The sequence below is a fragment of the Canis lupus genome, chromosome 3, assembly GCF_011100685.1.
Source record: "Canis lupus familiaris isolate Mischka breed German Shepherd chromosome 3, alternate assembly UU_Cfam_GSD_1.0, whole genome shotgun sequence".
Classification (NCBI taxonomy): Eukaryota; Metazoa; Chordata; class Mammalia; order Carnivora; family Canidae; genus Canis; species Canis lupus.
In genome coordinates, this window is record NC_049224.1 from 83,369,264 (window position 1) to 83,377,988 (window position 8,725).

An 8,725-nucleotide genomic window follows, 5' to 3' on the forward strand; every position below is an offset into this window, starting at 1 on the left:
TCCTTACTTTCTCTTTAAGCGGCCCAAGGCACCTGGACCACAGTGATTTAGGCTGCATTATGAAACCCCTTGGATTAAAGAAATTTTCTGATTGGAACACAGATTAATGTAAAGGGTAGATTAATTTTTATGAACTACTAGTTCAGCTGAAGCAGCTGCTCATATTTTAAACTGCTAACATCATCATATTATAGTACACAGAAGTATGGTTTTCCTAAGAATGAAGATATTCAAAAGAGAAGCTAATAAGGCATATCTAAGCAGGGTGTTTGGTAATCATGAGATAATACTCTAGAGGGATTAGGAGCATGAGGATGCATTTTTGACAAATTATTAACTCATGATAACCCCTTCCTCCTTGTCACACCTGAATGCATAATTCCTATCCAATTAAAAGTGACATTTTTTTGGTGATGTTAGCAATTTAGTTGCACACTTTCTTTTTTATTTCAGAACCTCCTTGGAAGACTGATCATTGAAGACTGGGGATGTCTTTGTTCCTCAGATGCTCTCATACGTACTTGGGAAAATTGTCTAAAACATGTTGCATGGCGCCTGGCCTTTGAACGGTGGAAGCTGTTCCCCTATTGTTTGGTTCAAGGCCACAACGTGGTCTGCTCCATTTGTTCCATTTCACCAATCACTGCTGAGAACTACTTATCTATTTTTAAGAAGTTCCTTTTCATTGAAGTTAATTAAGTTAGTTGTTTCTTATAAGCATGAAAATTGTTAAAAATGAGGGACCCTAATTCTAAATCATATTAAAAAATTATCCATCGTACATGTGTGAACTTTGAGGAAGAACAGAGTCCAAAATCATCAACATCCTCTTCCCCAACTATAAAACATTGTCTTCCTATGTGGTCCCCATTTCTCCCAGAATAAAAATCAGTCTCCTTAACGACTATGAAAGATCATTCATGATGTGTCTTGAACTTTCCAATATTTTCTCAAGCACCCTATACTCTATCATAATAAAACCGTACTTTTTTCCTAAAATGCTCAGTCCTATCACTTACATATGTGTCCACATACAGCACTTTCCGAGCTACAAATGCCCAGTGAAATATTGTTCAAAGATTTTATTTATTTATTTCAGAAAGAGAGGGTAACAGAGAGCACACATGAGTGGGGTGGGGAGAGAGGCAGAGGGAGAAGCAGATTCCTACTCAGCAGGGAGCCCAGCATGGGGCTTAATTCCAGGGCCCTGAGATCATGACGTGAGACCAAGGCAGACATTTAACCAGCTAAGCCACCCAGGCATCCTGTCCAGTGAAATCTTATTTCCTTTTTAAGAATCAGCTCAAATATAGACTACTTTTAACCCTTCAACTGCTCTAAAGAAATAATTTTACTTCTCTGTCATGTGTTTTATCAAGCTGACTTATCAATTATATTTTAGTTCATCACATTTTGGTTCCTTGATTATGTATATCCAATAAAGCAAATTATGTGAGGGAAGGCACTAGATCTTCTAAAGTTTTGTAAGCCAAATATCTAGGATAATAAGTACCTGGTTTTCTGCAGGTGCTTTTATTGCTAGAATTTACAAATAAAACTGCAGGCACCTAGAAGCCTATCCAGAGCTTAAAATTAATATGAAGCTTGTGATTAAAGTTCAGATAAATCAGGCTAATATGTTGTCAACCATACCAATTAAAAGAAGTACAGTATTTAAAAAAATATTTAGAAGAAGATTAACTAGGACTCAAAGCACAGACTTCTTGAATTTATCATTATAAATTAGGGGATAATTAAAAATAAAAATTAGAACTAGAACTCCATGTGTTTCATCCCTTAAGAACAAGAATCATTTCCATCTAATACAATAAATAAAATAGCACTTACCCCAATATTCAATGAGCTATAGAATCTAAAGTGAAATCAGGAACTTAATTTTGTGTTTTATCTACTCCAGGCCTATTAGTGAAAATTAAATTTCAAGTTAATAGCAATAAGATGAAGGCACATGATTTCCACAGAGCATTGGATAAGGGTAATTTAGTATGTAAATAGTTCAGAAGCATTTCAATGTATAATTTTTTTAAGATTTTATTTTTTCATGAGAGATAGAGAGAGAAAGAGAGAGAGAGAGAGAGAGAGAGAGGCAGAGACACAGGCAGAGGGAGAAGCAGGCTCCATACAGGGAGCCTGACATGGGACTCGATCTCAGGTCCCCAGGATCACACCCTGGGCTGAAGGCAGCGCTAAACCGCTGAGCCACCCGGGCTGCCCTCAATGTATAATTGTTTTTTAATTTTCATATTCTAGATAAGAAAATCATAATTTCCATTATAACTTATATTTTAAGATTTCTTTTATAACAATTAAATTTTGAGAGGAAACATCATAGTTGACAGTAATTTGGAACTTTATGAAAACATGGACAATGTACCAGTTCAGATATTTTGGGCTATAATAATCAAATGTTTAGCTAAAAGAGAAATGCAAATGGACAAAATACATTTTTTCAGGTGATAAGGACTCTGAGACCAGTGTACCTGGGTTGGTTCAGGTATCTTTAGATATATTCCATCAGGGTATCTATTTTACGGCTATTCCAGCTTCTGGTGTGTTATATAGATTCTACAATATTCAGGCAAAAGCGAGGAGCATTTACTACCAGTTTTGTTTTTAATTAGTAAGAAAAATATCTTCAAGAGTCCCTCAGTGATTTCCTCCACTGTCATTGACCAGAGGTTGTTAGTATGCTTACGCCATAAAATCATAGAAGGCTGGGAAAGTACTTGACAGTTTCAGCTTTTTTTTTTTTTTTTTTTTTTTTTTTTTTTTAGTTTCAGCTCTTAGACTCTTAGATGGCTGCAAGCTTCATTACACCCTGTGCATATTTCTACAATTACAATTATTCCATCATGCATATGGGCTAGACTATAGGCTTATTGATGGAAATAATTTGAATTTATATCCTTAGTGTTTTAATAAATTATATTTCAGTAAGTGAAAGAGAGAAAGAAAAAGGAAGAAAGGAAAAGAGTACATTTTAAAATGTATCAGACCCTTCTTCTTTGCCTAGAGAAGAATATCAAGCTAACTGAGCAACACCAGAATAGTATACCAATCTGCTTTATTTATCGATGTTCTTTTGGAATATTACATATATCTAATTCTTGGGCATCTCTCCAAAAGCAAAGTTACAATTCCTTTCCCCTTGTCTCAACATTCTTGCCCTGATGCTCCATAGCTTTTTAGAGGTTGCATTAAAAGATCCGAAATCAGATAAATAATTTAGCCATAGCTTCTTTTGATAGCAAGAAATTCTTGTTTCCTTATCATTTTGAGACTGCTTAATTTTTAACCGCAATAAAGTTGAAAATGTCACCTGACTGAGGAATGGTTGGGTAATTAGGTTAAAATAGCAGAAATATGAACTGAATATAGTTCTGGTGCTTTAATGCATAGCTTTGGGGTCAGATGCACACTACATAGAACACAGCCTTTAAGTTCCTGTGGTAAGCTCCTTGGCTCACTCATTTTCATATGCCAGCCTATGCTATACGCTAACGAAGGTCAAGACTTAACTGTAATATAATGCCCTTCACAGTGCATATTGCAAAATAATGGGCTCAGTCTTACTGAGGTCGAAGTCAGAGGGCTTCCTACAGCTCTACAAGGAACAGTAATAAAGCACAAAACATGGCCTGGAGTGGTTTAGTGCTTTTCAAATAACCAGCACTGCTGAAATCAGTCTCTTAATGATAGAATGAACATTTCTGACAAAATTCATGGCATAATGCGAACAGTAGCATAAATACTTTTAAAAAAGGAAAACCGACCTCCCCCTGAAAAGTACTGAAGGAAACAGACTGTTTATCTGTTTTGTCAATAAGCATGAGTTGCACTTAGACATGCTCTACATGCGCCACCCTGATCATAAACACAATTTATTCTCAAAGCATAACAATTACTTAAGTCATTCTTAATTTGCATTTTCTTCACTTCTTACTTTACTATTGTAATAATTGTCTAATATATACTTGACCTACTGTGGGTGCTTAGTGTTGCCAAATGAGTAAATAGGTGAGTAAATGGTTGAAAAGCTCCTTCTTTCCTTCTTTCTCTTACCTTGAGGTTGTCTTTACCAACACCAATGCTGCACATGACTCCTTCATGCTTAAAGACCATGATAGCCTCTGAGCTCTCTTTCAGTTATAAATTCCTTGTTTTAAATTGTCAGTTATACAAACTGAGGATTGCTGAAAAGGAGGAGAGGTAACTGGGGTAACTGCATGATGGACATTAAGGAGGGCACCTGATGAAATGAGCACTGGGTGTTATATAAGATTGTTGAATCACTGAACTCTACCTCTGATCTTAAAAATAAGCCATATGTTGTCAATTGAATTTAGTTTTAAAAAATAAATAAATGAATAAAAAATTGTCAGTTATATTTATAGAACAGATCGTATTTATAAGAAAGTACCATTATGATACTATAAAATATTACATTGTCAGATATATAATCAGGCTTTTGAAAATATAGGTTACTTACCACTTAACATTATGACCTCTATTTAGCCCAGTGCATCCAACTAAAAGGTGGTCAAATATTTCAATAAATATTTATTAAGCAAATAAGAAGCATAACAAATAATGCTAACACTATGGAGGAATCTAACAGAAGACAGTGATCCTTAATTTCAAGAGAATCAAAATCCAGTGATAGAGCATGATATAACAAAGCCAACTTACAGTTATAATTTTAAAAATTACTTGTTCATGAATAAAAAAGAAGTATTCTCTCTGATGTTGTTTAGTGATTTATATACATGACAAATCATCAAATATTTTAACTGGTGTTAAAATTGTAAAATGATACCTCAACAGAAAAAGATGAGACAAATTCTTTTATCTGGGAAACTTTAGAGAAAATGGGACATATGATCTGGGTAAATGGAGGAAAATTTCATCAGCACACAAAGGAAAAGAGAAAGTCCAGAAGCAGTCTCAGGAACAAAAGTTCAGAGGTATTGAAAGGGTGAGTTGGAATAACAGGGAAGAGTGTGGCATGCCTGAGCCATAAACTTTTATGAAAAGTTAGAGTGAGGAGTGGTGGAAAGACAGGGATTAGAGCTTACAAAGTTGACTGGTGCTATATTTTTAAGAAAATAATTAATGAATTTAAATGCTTCCATGAATAAAAACTTAGACAATACCTGTACAATTTTTAAATACAAAAATTTATCTAGGCATAGTGGATACAAACACGAACAAGATTTGTTATACAGGAATGAGTAAGATGCACTATTTTCTACCGTGGAGCTGATGACCTAGATAGAGAGGAAGACAAACCAGTGATAAGCTATTGTAGTACAGGACGTGAGAGTATGTCTAAAGGGCTATGCAAGTAATCAGAAAAACAAAACAGTTTAGGTCTTTCAAATAGAAGGATTTTAATATTGGTTAATTGGTTATGCCAGTGATTAAAGAGCTAAGAAGATAAATGGATATTAAAAGCAGCAGGAAGCTACTACCAAAATAAACAAAATAAGTCTAAGGGACAAGAGGAAGCAATGGTGATACCAGAGCCCAGAATACAGGCCCATCTGGTGAGGGTCAATATCACAGTGGGAAGAGGCATTATGGGATTTGAAACTGATGCAGGTAGAATGAATAATCCAGCTGGAACTAGGACTACAAAGGAAACCAATGCCAGAGATATTTCTTGATGATGAATGAGAGAGAAAAGAAGAGGAGGATGAGGTTTTCTGGTATATTGATCAAAGCCAGGGGAAAAAATGTTTGAAAATTTACATAAAAATGTGCAGCACCAGACATATGAAGTAGGGGCTATGTAAATAATAACAGAGGTTTAAAAACTTTCTGCAAAGAAGTGACTAAAATGTACCTTTCTGGACAAGTTGGAATTAACTAGAGAACAATGAAAAATATTTTGAATAATAAGAAAGCAACATGTATAAATCTTGGGGCTTATAAAAGTGATGTTTTCAGAGAAATTCAAATACTTCAGTATGGTTGGTGATAAGAGCATTTATGAAAATCTAACTAAAGACAAGTCACTGGGGTAAGGCTCTAGCCATGTTGGATCAATGGAGAGTCATAAAAACATTGTATCTAAGGGAGTTGCCTAAACAGAATTGGAGTTTAGAAAGATTAATCAAACATAATGAAAGATGGATTTCAAGGTCAAGAGTATGGAGGTTAAGAGACTAGGAGATTGACCCAAGGGGAAAATAATGGGTCTTGAAATTGAGCTAAGACTGTGAGAAAAGAGAATGGACATATGGAACAAATATTTAATTGATTTTGGAGGAAATATAAAGTTGAAGATGAAAAGCATAAGAAGCTCAGTTTTGAATTTATTAATTTTGAGGTCCATGAAGGATGTCCAGAATTTGGCAATGAGGTATTCAGTCAAGGAACAATTTAGAGAATTATTAACATTTGGAAGTAGTTAAACCAAGGGTAGCAGGTGAGATGCCAATATAATCAATATAGTATGTAGAGAAAAACAAAAAGATGACTGAGACTAAAAGTCTCTGAATTATTAAGGTCAAAACAAATGGTAAATTAAAAAAGAATCAATCAAAGACACAGTAAAGTCAGAGCTGAAAGTGTACTCTTCTTGAGCACGTTTGCCTTCAAAGGTTTGCTGTCTTCTCCAGTTTGGTGTTGCTCCCACAGGTAGCCTGACCTCCAAGATGATGTCCCAGCCTCTCATGCCTCAGGTAGCCATCCCACTACCACTGCATTGAATCCCACCTCCCTGTTGCCTCCACGAGCTGCTGTATTTCAAGCTTCCAAACCACCCATAAAATCCTTTATTTCTTTATCCTGGTGGTGGTGGTTGCTTTTGGCTATTGTTAATCTCTGGGTGTCACTCCATCTCCTGTTGGTTTTTGACTTTTCTGTCAGCATTTTACTCCATTCCCTGCAGCAAAACCCTTCTATTCCAAATACTAAGAGTGGTTTCTGTTGTCCTCATTAGACTGTGGCTAACACAAAAATGTATTGGGGTCATGCAAAACCAAGAAGGGAGTCTTTTAAAAGAAGGAAGTACATGTTGCAGAGAGGTTAACAGAGTTGAGAAAAGGAAATCAACAAGCCATTAAATAAGGCAGGACACTGACCTGTTCAATAATATTCCAGCTAGTATGTGGTGGAAACAGACTGTAAAGGTGGAGCTTCTAACCTCTGATTCCATAATTTCTCTGTAGCACATGCTGTAATTTAACACTTAGAGTAAATCCTACCTTAAATTTTAGGGTTCCTTGGCACTTGCCCATTGCTGTTGTAATGATGATGAATTGCACAGTTTAACTCTTGGTGCTATCTACCTTTGCAATACCAGTGATAGAAGCGAGTCCACAAACCTTCTTCAAAGGATTTAGATCTGATGCTCAACTTAATAATGTACCACAAAGACTTTCTGGGGAGTGAATAACACAGATACAGCTGTGTTGCTAGCTTGGTAAGATGGAAAGTTAAAGAGCTTCTTCCATATTAGGGTTATACAATGTCCCTGCATGTTACTAACTGGCACAGACTTTCTCCATCTCACCAAGTGATAGAGAGGCAACCTATATAACTCTAGTTTGTGAGAGGTGAATGTAAGTTACTAAAAAAGGTTTAGGGCTCCAAAATATAAATGCCTTGAAATCCATTACTCCCATGCTTATGAGGAAAAAAACCTGGATCAACAAAAGCTGAACTTTTCTTGGATCCATCAGATCACTAAGATCACTAGACAAACTGAAATCTCGTGAGAAAGTGTCAGAGAGTCACAGCTGAAATCTCTTTACCTGGAGCAGAAACCATTGGAACCATAAACTGGTAGGAACACATAAATATCAACTTTGAAGAATTTGTAAAATCTGAATATAAACTTGGGTGAGAGTAGTGAGGAACTCTTAGAAGCCAGAGTCTGAGAGGAGGCCCAACAATTTGTGAGTTTTACCTTTAAGAATCCCACTAGGTTCTCACAGTAAAGAGCAAAGAAATATGTCCCATCACCAGCAGAGGAAAGAGAGAGTAATTAATGTGAAATATGACGAGTCCTCTCTATAATAAAGGCCTACTCTCCAAAAGAAAAGACTTTATCCAAGCTTTGTCCAGCCGAGGGTGTTTCCCCAACTGTAGTCCAAATTAGCTTCCTTTCTTTTTCATAGAAAGCAGCAGCTTAGAGCACTTCTGAAAAGACAAACCCAGGGACACCAACCGATTAAAATAACAAGCTTCAGCTATTGACATTTTACTCTAACACTTCACAATTGTAGTATTTACAACTAATTTACTGTTGTCTATCTTTAATTTTGTTGGTTGATGTTTCAGTTTTTAGTATAGTGTCTACATAATTACATAACTCTTGAGACATTACAATCTTAGTTAAAATCAAGATAGAAAAGGAACTACTTATAACACATTCAAAAGATTTGTTTGCTAGGGAAAAATACATGATGAGTGTAATATTGCAATGTCTTATGCCAAATGGGGAGGTTCCCTTGAGTTTACTCTTGGCCTCTGGAAGACTAAATGATTCCTTAGACTCTTACAATTATGTGAATGATGCACTGAGCCAAAAAATCATCAGTATTTGTGATAAAGGATCAAAATATAGTGCTTTTTCAAAAGCATTTTTACTATTTAAAATTTTAGATCATTTAAACTCTGTTTCTTAAACCCTGTTTTCAAAACAAACGATTTATTCTTACTTTCAGAGAAAAAACATTAAATATCCGTTGTACTT